We start from the raw sequence: 12,053 nt of genomic DNA on the forward strand, positions 1-12,053 counted from the left end.
GTCTGTTTATATTTTCTATTTCTTCCTGGGTCAGTCTTAGAAGGTTGTGCTTTTCTAAGAATTTGTCCATTTCTTCCAGGTTGTCCATTTTATTGGCATAGAGTTGCTTGTCGTAGTCTCTCATGATCCTTTGTATTTCTGCAGTGTCAGTTGTTAACTTCTCCTTTTTCATTTCTAATTCTATTGATTTGAATCTTCTCCCTTTTTTTCTTGTTGAGTCTGGCTAATGGTTTATCAATTTTGTTTATCTTCTCAAAGAACCAGCTTTTAGTGTTATTGATCTTTGCTATCGTTTCCTTCATTTCTTTTTCATTTACTTCTGATCTGATTTTTATGATTTCTTTCCTTCTGCTAACTTTGGGGTTTTTTTTGTTGTTCTACTTCTTCTTTCTCTAATTGATTTAGGTATAAGGCTAGATTGTTTATTTGAATTGTTTCTTGCTTCTTGAGACGGGATTGTATTGCTATAAACTTCCTTCTTAGAACTGCTTTTGCTGCATCCCATAGGTTTTGTGTGGTCATGTTTTCACTGTCATTTGTTTCTAGGTATTTTCAATTTCCTCTTTGATTTCTTCAGTGATCTCTTGGTTATTTAGTAGTGTGTTGTTTAACCTCCATGTATTTGTATTTTTTACAGATTGTTTCCTTTAATTGATATCTAGTCTAATAGCATTGTGGTCAGAAAAGATACCTGATACAATTTCAATTTTCTTAAATTTACCAAGGATTGATTTGTGACCCAAAATATGATCTATCCTGGAGAATGTCCCTGAGCAGTTGAGAAGAAAGTGTATTCTGTTGTTTTCGGATGGAATGTCCTATAAATATCAATTAAGTCCATCTCATTTAATGTACCATTTAAAGCTTGTGTTTCCTTATTTATTTTCATTGAGGATGATCTGTCCATTGGTGAAAGTGGGGTGTTAAAATCCCCTACTATGCTTGTGTTACTGTTGATATCCCTTTTTATGGCCGTATTTGCCTTATGTGTTGAGGTGCTCATATATATATATATATATATATATATGTTGTGTGCATAAATATTTACAATTGTTATATTTTCTTCTTGGATTGACCCCTTGATCATTATGTCGTGTCATTCTTTGTCTCTTTTAATAGTCTTTATCTTAAAGTCTATTTTGTCTGGTATGAGAATTGCTACTCCAGCTATCTTTTGATTTCCATTTGCATGGAGTATCTTTTTCCATCCCCTCATTTTCAGTCTTTTTATGTGTCCCTAGGTCTGAAGTGGGTCTTTTGTAGACAGCATATATATGCGTCTTGTTTTTATATCCACTCAGCCCATCTATGTCTTTTGGTGGGAGCATTTAATCATTTACATTTAAGGTAGTTATTGATGTATATGTTCCTATTCTCATTTTCTTAATTGTTTTTGGTTTGTTATTGTAGGTCTTTTCCTTCTCTTGTGTTTCCTGCCTAGAGAAGTTCCTTTAGCATTTGCTGTAAAGCTGGTTTTGTGGTGCTGAATTCTCTTAGCTTTTTCTTGTCTGTAAAGGTTTTAGTTTCTCCATCGAATCTGAATGAGATCCTTGCTGAGTAGAGTAATCTTGGTTGTAGGTTTTTCCCTTTCATCACTTTAAATATGTCTTACCACTCCCTTCTGGCTTACAGAGTTTCTGCTGAAAGGTCAGCTGTTAACCTTAAGGGGTTTCCCTTGTATGTTATTTGTTGCTTTTCCCTTGCTGCCTTTAATATTTTTTCTTAGTCTTATTTTTTGATAGTTTGATTAACATGTGTCTTGGTGTGTTTCTCCTTGGATTTATCCTGTGTGGGACTCTGTGCTTCCTGGACTTGATTGACTATATCCTTTACCATATTAGGGAAGTTTCAACTATAATCTCTTCAAATATTTTCTCAGTCCCTTTCTTTTTCTCTTCTTTTTCTGGGACCCCTGTAATTCGAATGTTGGTGTGTTAAATGTCCCAGAGGTCTCTGAGACTGTCCTCAATTCTTTTCATTCTTTTTTCTTTATTCTGCTCTGCAGTAGTTATTTCCATTATTTTTTCTTCCAGGTCATGTGTCCGTTCTTCTGCCTCAGTTATTCTGGTATTGATTCCTTCTAGAGAATTTTTAATTTCATTTATTGTGTTGTTCATCATTGTTTGTTTGTTCTTTAGTTCTTCTAGGTCTTTGTTAAACGTTTCTTGTATTTTCTCCATTTATTTCCAAGATTTTGAATCATCTTTACTGTCATTACTCAGAATTCTTTTTCTGGTATACTGCCTATTTCCTCTTCATTTTTTTGGTCTGGTGGGTTTTTACCTGCTCCTTCATCTGCTGTGTGTTTCTCTGTCTTCTCATTTTGCTTAACTTACTGTGTTTGGGGTCTCATTTTCACAGGCTGCAGGTTCATAGTTCCCATTGTATTTGGTGTCTGCCCCCAGTGGCCAATGTTGGTTAAGTGGGTTGTATAGACTTCTTAGTGGAGGGGACTAGTGCCTGTGTTCTGGTGGATGAGGCTGGATCTTGTCTTTCTGTTGGGCAGGACCGCATCCGGTGGTCTGTTTTGGGGTGTCTGTGACCTTATTATGATTTTAGGCAGCCTCTCTGCTAATGGGTGGGGTTGTGTTCCTGTCTTGCTAGTTGTTTGGCATAAGGTGTCCAGCACTGTAGTCTGCTGGTTGTTGATTGGATCTGGGTCTTAGTGTTGAGATGGAGATCTCTGGGAGAGCTTTCACCATTTGATATTTACGTGGAGCTGGGAGGTCTCTCGTGGACCAATGTCCTGAACTCGGCTCTCTCATCTCAGAGGCACAGGCCTGACACCTGGCCAGAACACCAATACCCTGTCAGCCACACGGCTCATGCTTTTGTTGACTTTTGCTGAACTCTTCCATCACCAGCCAACCTATGCTTGCAATTCCATCATGATTTGACAGTATCAGACTTAGTGTTGACATAATTGACTCCTGAGGCTGCCATGAGAGGCCCTGCTGATAAGATCATTGTTTGCCCACCAACACGGTAAATGCAAGTATGACATTCTTGGATGGAAATCTTTTAATGTTCAGTTCTGTTGCTACTTTGAAAGGTCAGAGTCTAGAACTATTATTAGTTCAATTTTATAAATGTGACTCACTTATCTGAGTCACAGAGCTGATGAATGGCTGATTTCTAATAAGAATTAGGTCACCTGGTTCCTCGTCCATGGCCCTATCCATACTTCTTGTCCCAACTGGAGGCTGTTGACTACAATTCAGTAATAAGACATTGATTAAGGACAAGTCTTAGAATAAAAAAAAAAAAATACATGACCAAGAAGAATAGCATGCAGCTTCTTGAAAAAAGATCTCTGTTGAAGGTCTTTGTCAAAGAGAAGTTCATTGCCAATTTTTTGCCCCATTGTATTGTCACAAAAAATGAGCAATTCAACACCACCCAAGACTCTGAGATCAGTTATCATGTTTAACTCATTCCAACTCTTTCTTGTGGTCTGTGAAATATAAAACAACTATACTCACAAAGAAAATTTGCTCCTGCTTCAGTGTTCTAGACATGCCATGTTGACTGCCAAAATATTGCAATACTGTCTACTTCATATTTGCCCAATGATACTGACCTGTTTTTTCTGGAAATAATTTCTAGAAATGTCTAAAGGTTGAGGGTCTAAAGTGTCTTCAGCTAATTCTACCAAAGAAAAACCAAGTTGAGAGTTAAAGTAAGCACAGTATCATTCCAGTAATAATAGTCATAATAGGACCAGGTCGATAAGTAGTCCAAATCAGCTGGAAGGTCTATACTTTCCCAATTCCTCAAGAAATTGTTAAATTTGCTTCTCTACTTCGGAGATGTGTAAATGCAGCCTACAATGGAACAGAACCTTTAAGACTGAGAATCGCAAATCAGTGTTGCCTCAAAGCCACCATTAGTCAGTGCTATTCAGGAAGGAAAATAAAGATGAAGTTGCCATGGAAACCTCTGTAACACCTGGCATAGCACCTCTGACTCACACAGCTGTATCTTAAAGGAACATAGACATAAACTGATGCTTTTATTCAATTCCCGGGGTCAACTATACCTTCCTGATGTACAGTAAAGGGACTTTTATTGATGTGCATCAATCTTTTTGTAAGGGAGCAATTATGAGAACAATTCAGCCTCTCATAGCCCAAATGTATTTTTATTCTACCCTAAATGTTCACTGTCTTCCCAACCTGAGAAAATTTATTTCTTGCTCCACAACTGTTTCTGTTTCTGGCATAATATAGGAGAGATTTGTCCCCTAAGTTCAATCTTTGCAGCTTGCAAAGAAAGTTGATATGAGAAACAGGTGACAAGTTTAAATATACAGACAGTCAAGTTTGTAAGTGTGAAGTGCACAGACAAGACACAGCAGGAAGGACCACCTATTGGAAGTCAGAAATCTGGGTGTTACTCTTGACTTCACCATTATCAGTTTAGTTATTTCTCCTCTCTAACTGCCAACATTCTCACCAACTGTGTCTATTACCTATGAAAATACCTACATCACAAGGTGAGTGTGAGAATTTCTTTAGATCATTGGGGGAGAGATATCTTTTTGTAAACTATAGAAGGAGGAAAGAGAACTGCCATTTTTGCATGCCTATTATGTCTAGGCACACACAGCAGCTTGATATTTTTCAAGTGTAAAGTACAAAGAAAACCTGAATCTGAGATGAGGCTATTTAGGTCAGCAGGATCAGGTAACACAGGACCCTGAATATCAAACTAAGAGTGTGGATTTCATAATGAGGCAACTGAAAACCTATTGATGGATTTTGAGCAACAGAACTATACAGTCGAAACTGGGTCTTAGAAGGGTCCTTTGTGGGTAATGAGGAGGGTAGATGGAGACAGAGGGGCTGGAGGGAGAACAGCAGAGAGGCTATTACTGTAGTGCAGGAAAGAGATGGTGAGATCTGAAAAAGAACAGCAGAAGTAGAGATATCATGTTTACTTATGCCTCTGTGAGCAAGATGGGGTGGTGTGATTAGGATAATGGTCCAGTAGATGAATTAATATGCCTGCTCACTTAGTGGCTGTTATGGGTGGAATTGTGTCCCCCCCAAAGAATATATTGAAGTCCTAACCCCAGGAACGTGTAGAGTATGAACCTATTTGGAAGTAGAGTCTTTGCAAAGGTAATCAAGTTAAGATGAAGTCATACTGGATTAGGGTGCAACGAATGACATGTCCTTACAAGAAGAGAAGAATTTGGGCACAGAGACATGTGGAGGAAATGCCACGTGATGACAGGTAGAGATTGAAATGATACATCTACGAGCCAAGGAACAAGGATTTCCAGCAACCACCAGAAGCTAGAAAAGTAGCAAGGAAGTATCCTGCCCTAGAGCTTTCAAAGAGATCATGGCCCTGCCAACACTGATTTTGGACTTCCAGCCTCCAGAACTGTGAGACAATAGATTTCTGTTTTTTTAACCAGCCAAGTTTGTGGTACTTTGTTACAGCAGCCCTAGGAAACTAATACAATTGCATAGAGAGAAAAAGAATTCAGCCAATATTTTCTATCATTCCAAATGATGTTATAATCATTAAGAAATGCCCCCACATAGCGGGTACTGGGGTATATATAGTAGGTACCATGTCCCCCTTCAGGACTGAGGCACTCATTGTCCCCACCTGGGAATGGTGGGTACCTTGGTCTCATAGATATTGTCCCTCCCCAGGAATTGTCCTCAGCTGAAAAGAACTGCCTGCCCTGTTCCCTAACTCAAACTATTTCAATCTACTTGCTGATGTCAGGGTACAGAGACCAGTTGCTTCATTTCAGGGTATCTCTGCAAGGATATCCTCGCTTCCGAGATCCCCACAGGATCACCTAAAGCCTCTTTTGTAACTGCATCACATTCCAACTTCCCTCTCAGCCCAATTCAGTTTCCCTCACTTCCTTGCAAATTTGCTCCTGAGAGCACTGCCCAGTATACTTCCTCCATACAAACTTCTCTCTCAGGGTTTTCCTCCAGTGACCTCAACCTAAGATATCCCACAAAATTATTTCTAGCCCCACAAATGGAGTGTTGACTATTAGCCACAGTCTCGGATTTGCATCTGTAAAAACCTGGAGGGTATTTTTGAACAATAAAATATAATCAAGGTATATGAATTAAAGAAAAATTTCCCTCCAAAAAAGTAAATTTCCATGCAATTTTAAAAATGAAGACTCTCATGTGAAAATAAATCTGGTTCCATCTACATTAAGAGAATATTGGAAAGTGCCTGCTTCACTCTAGTCGAGAGCATGGAGTAATCCTGCAAGCCATCATACTTTATCCCCTGAACTACCACCCTTAGAAAGTATCATAATAATTAATTACTGATCCATGGAGATATTATGACCTAGGCCAACCCGAGGTGGTTGAAAGAGTTGGAATTTATAATGATACTGGAAACCAGCTTAGTGAGAATGAAAATAAGAAAAAGTTTATTAAAGTTCCAAAGACAAATAGAATTTGAACCACACTAGGGACAAGAGGCAGAAAGATATGAAGAAATGTGTTAGCTCTATTCATCCGGACTGAGTCACCAATTCCCTTTATCAAAAAGAATTTGATTTTAGGGACAAGAGGCAAAAGATGAGACAAACTGAAGTCAGGACTTGGCCTTTTACTTTTAGGGAGTTCAAGTACCTTCATACACACTCAATCCAAATAAGTTATTACTTCTATGGTCCTCCCTCAGTATCCACGAGGGACTGGTTTGGGGTCATTATCTGAGGATTCTCAAGTCCCTGATTTAAAATGATGTAGTACAATCAGCCCTCCACATCATTAGGTTCTGCATCTGCAGAGTCAACAAACCACGGATTGAAAAGTTGGTTGAATCTGGGGATGCAGAGCACAGATATGGAGGACCAAGTGTATATGCAAAACTACAACGGCCTCAACTGTTTATTGAGTGGTTAATATGTCAGAGACTGTGCTAAACACTTGCCCTGGATTCACCCATTTATTTCTCATAAAATGCTACAATTTGGATTCTAGTAATATTGTCCTCTTTTTTGCAGAGTTGGCCAATGAAGCAGAGGAAGGTAAAGTAACTCACCCAAGGTCTTACTTCTCACCTTTTGGGGATTGGAGCCTGGGGCAGCCTGGCTCCTGGGCTCCTCTTCAGTCCCACATTCTGCTCAGTCAGAAATCTCTCTCTTGAATTCTTCCTTTTCTCCACACTTTTATCTTTTTTTTTTTCTGTCTGGCCTCTGTGCACACCTTCTTATTGATCTACCTTCCTCCTCCTTGCTCTCCTTTTAATCCATTTTGGGATTTGAGGTAGTCTATACAGAAAGACTCTCTCTTCCTGACTAGGTTAGGAACCAAGTAACTGAGGAAATAAGTTCAAAAGGCAGATGGAGATGACCACATTAGCTTTGTTCCTGATAAAAATCTAGGCTGGAAGACAGAGCCTACACCTGGAGACGAGTAGGTTGACAACAATCCCCTGACACTCAGTGACCCTCAAAACTGCAGGATAAAAGGTGAGAGGGTAGTCTTTCTTGGTAAGTTCACCAAAAAGCAGAGAGTAGATAAATAATGTGCCTCTCTGAAGGCAAGCAGATCTAAACAGCAGAAAGAGAGAGAAAGGCTCTACAGGGCAAAGGAATGTGTTCCTCTCCAGCCCACTACGGCGTAAGCTCAGTTCTAAGTGTGTCTCTCCCACTTTCAAATCTTGGCTGGTTTCCCTATACCTTTGAGATCAAATTCAAGTGCCCTATTGATATTTAAGGCCCTTCCTCCTAGTGGTAGTCATTAAAAGCTATTCACCAATGTTTCTAGTTCTCCTTTGGGGCCTATGAGAGGATTGTATTTTCCCATTGTTTTCAAGTTAGGAATGGTCATGTGGCTGGTTTTGGCCAATAAAACATGAATGGAAGTAACATGTGTCACTTCTAGTTAAGAGTCTATAAAATCCACTCCATTCATCATTTTCTTGTCCCCTTGCCACAGTGAATGATGATGATCCATGTGGTAGAGGGTCCATCAGGACAGCACAGAGAAGATCCCAGTTGACCCATGATGAATTATTAGCCCAGGTGAGAAATAGTTAAGTGTGTTGTGCTAAGCCACTGAGATTTAGAAGCTGTTTGTTACTGCAGTATGACCTAACCCATCCTGACCCATGCACTACTGACCTCCCAATCCCTTTCCACATGATATGATTACTGTACACACAGTATGACTATTCAGCTCCATGCTTTGGCCCATGCTGATCACTCTTAGTCTTTATTCACACGTCCTCCAATATCCAAGCAACCTCCAACATCTCTTCCAAACCAAGATCAAATATCACCACCTCCATGAAGCCTTCTCTGTCTCCTCAAGGCAGAGTTAAATGGACTCCCCTTGGAAATCAGCTCCAAAAACATTCCATGAATGACTGAGTGAGGAAGGGGGTGAGGCGAGGCTGTATGATCGGATGTGACTTGTCTGCCATATTTTCCTACGTTAAGGACTCTCAGATGGTGCAAAACCCATAGCCCTTTCTCTTTCACTCTAAAGTATGCCATTTCTCCCTGCAGGGTAAGCAGAAACATGTTAAGTATGTATCCTCTGCACTGCAGGATGCCAGGTTTAGCTTTAACCTAAAGGACATGCTCAATACTTTCCTGAAGACATTCAGTGAATGTGCCAAGCATTTGCTTCAGAATCTCCAGGAGGAGCTGGAGAGGCACAGCAGAGTGGAGAAAAAGGGGCACATGGTGTGGCATATGGTGGCAGTGGCGCCTTGCCAGAGATGGCAGCACTTACATTGGCTGCAGTACAGTGTAATAAATTGCACTCAAGTAGGGGACAGTACAGGAGACAAAATGAGACTGAAGTGTTGTACCAAGACCATGGTAGAATGCTGCAGATGGATGGCCTTTCTGTCTAGAGCAGTGGTTCTCAACCCTGACTGCACCTCAAAATTTCCTGGAGAATTTTTTTTAAATGCCGATGCTTAGGTAGCATCCCAGACTAGTTAGATCAGGATCTCTGGGGGTGGGGCCCAGGTATCAGCATTTTTCAAAACTCCCTATGTGATTCATGTGTCACCAGGGCTGACAGCCACCACTCGAGCACAGCCTTTGCTTGGTCTTCCCAGCAGACCCCAGGAGGCTGATAGCAAATGTTGTGTGCGTTTATCCTGCTTCAGTTCTCATATCCTAAGCAATACTGATATTCTGTGAAATTGGGAGAGATGAGTTAGTATTTGCTGGGTGCCCTCTATGTGCAAGACCTTGGTGGTACACACCTTACACACACTGTTTTATTTAATCATTGCTTCAACCCCATGGAATGACCACCTCCTTTGAGAAAACTGAGGTTTAAATAAGGGAAATATTGTTCATACAGCTAACAAGCAGCAGTCAGTATTCAGTTCAAGAGAGCCTTTTCCTCTGTGCCACTGGTTTTCAGACTATGGTGGTATTTGAGGTGCTGAGGAAATCTGTTCAAATATCGTTTTTTAAAGTACGTTTACAATTTTCAAAGCCATAACGTGGAAGAGCACACACCCAATTGTCCCATGTACCAAACCACAACACATTGAAGCCTTCCAGTGCTTTACTGTGCACTTTCTGTGACAATTCACGGTGATGCAGACTTCCAACGAAGGATTCTTCTGCCACCTCAGTATTTACCATTGAACATCTGGAAAATGGGTTTACTGATTATGATTACAATGATTAGAATTGTTCTTTTAAAAAATATATATCAGGCTCGGGCATGTTTACAATTACATAAAATTGTTCAAAGGAATATATTAGGGGAAAATATGCACCTAGCACCCTTGGATAAATGCTGAACATACCTGCTCAGTGCAAATGCTCATCAAGGTGTCAAGCCAGGTGTGTGACACCAGGTGAAGGCTTACATGGCACAACACGTCCATGTCCTTCTGGGACTACTGCAGGGTTTGCAGCAAGTTTGGGGGCTCCCCTCCAAATGTGATTAAGTTCTGTTGGACAGGTTGCCACTGCACGTAAAGGGTCCGCAATGAGCCTGAAATGTAAAGCTGGGGTTCAATATGCAAAACACAAGGAGTTGGGCAGCTTTGAAACTTACAAGGATGATCATTACTTTAACAATTAAATCATGTTGTATAAAATACTAAATAATACTAAATAATGTTTTATAAAATACTAAATCAACTTCATTGATCCCAGATTCCATGCACTGACTTCTTCAAGCTGTGCATTTGCAATTCAGAAATGCCAATATGTTGTCAGTGATTCAGTGTTGAAACCGAAATTTTGTACTATGTTTTCAAGCTGCTCCATGAGTTTAATTTGACAAATATCCTGAGATTACTCATTGAGCTGTTAAAAACAAACATCTGCAGGTAGCAGCATCAGTGGTAGATTCAGCTGAGCAGAGGCAGCAGCCCAGGGAGCCTGAGGCTGGAGCCTCATGGAGGGGCTCAGAGCCAACAGGGTCCTGAGTAGGCCATGGTCCTGGATAAGAGGGCCCCTCCAGGCCCACTGACGTGCCCTCAATGTCAACTGGGGCTCAGCAGGGTAGAGTGGAGTCTGGGCCCAGACTTTGGGTCTAGTAGGAGGCCCATGTTTATGCTTTCCATCTCTTTCACCTCTGAAGCAGAGTTTGAAGTTGTGGTTGGCTATTTAGAGGACATTATCACGAATTATGAGTTCCAGTTGTTACAGAGAAAAACCATGGACGAGTACTACCAGGAGTTTGAAAACAGAAGGAGAATTAACTCACATACATGTCTACTTTTAATGAATATAATTCTTTGGCAGAAAAGTATATTGAAGAAAGGCTGCGGGAACAGATCCCATAGTCAACATGACGGCCTTCACAGCAACATAGGGCATCACAAAGATGAAGGGGCTGGGGACATATTCAACATGCTACTCACATTGACAGTTGACCCTTGAACAACACGAGTTTGAACTGCCAGCTCCACTTATACGTGGATCTGTTTCTATAAATACATACTACATTACTACATGGCCTGCAGTTGGTTGCGTCCTCAGATGCAGAATGGTGGATACAGAGAGTCAACTGTAAAATTGCAGGTGGATTTTCGACCCCTAACATCCATATTGCTCAGGAGTTAACTGTACTGATTTTTAGGATTTTAAAGACATGCTTCTGGACTACAGAGCAGAAGAAGGCCAGGCACTGGACTTCAGCTGCAGTTCAGTGGAGACTTTGTTGTGCAAATCATCTTCCATGCCAGCCTCCCAGAAAACTCTGTGGTACCAACTCCCACCTCCAGGCAATGGGACTGCTGTGGACATCATTGGCCCAAAAGGCTTGGAGAGGCTTTGGCTAATGGTGACAGGAGAATACATCTTGGAGAGATAGACTCTGTGCTGCAGGTCCTCTTGAATGTTAATTATTGATGAGTCAAAGAGAAAATTACCCGACCATGAAACACCTTGTGTTCTGTATTCCTCCCAGAGCAGACACCTCTCTCCACTGCTTCTGAATCAGATTTCTGGGGTAAGCTAATATTGAACATTCCACCTGGGGGTCCCCTTCCTCCATCACACATGTTGGTGTGCCAAAAATGTGGGATAGCCCACCATCATGAACCCACCCCCCAACTTATTCCCAAATACCAGAGCAGGCTTACAACAAATTTTCTACATATTCTCAGCTCTTTCACTTGAGTGAGAGTCTCAGCCCTTCAGCCCCAGTCGCCCAGCTGTGTGAGAACCGTCTGGGAGTGTTTGTATAGAATGTTACTCAAACCAGCTATCCCTGTCTTGAGATTTTTGAAGCTCCTATTATCACAGCTAGCCTTGGCTATGGGAATAAACTGAAAGAGATGCTCTTTGCCTAAAAGCTTCATGTGAACATCATTCTGTTTTACATTTGCAGGCCTCTTATCACTTTGTCTTCTGCTGGTCCTGATGGAGTCTCACTGTTTCTGGAAGCCTCTTTTAAGTATTATTTTTGAAAAAAAATATTCTATAGCTGAACATTCAGGTTAACTTAATAGATCTATCCTTGGAATTTCCTTTAGTACTCCCTTAAAGATCAAAGTATTATATACTGTGTGCTTTTTAGTTGTTAGTGCTATGAAGGCAAAAATATTTTCCACGTTGG

Source organism: Lipotes vexillifer, unplaced genomic scaffold, assembly GCF_000442215.2.
Source record: "Lipotes vexillifer unplaced genomic scaffold, Lipotes_vexillifer_v1.1 scaffold621, whole genome shotgun sequence".
Lineage (NCBI taxonomy): Eukaryota > Metazoa > Chordata > Mammalia > Artiodactyla > Lipotidae > Lipotes > Lipotes vexillifer.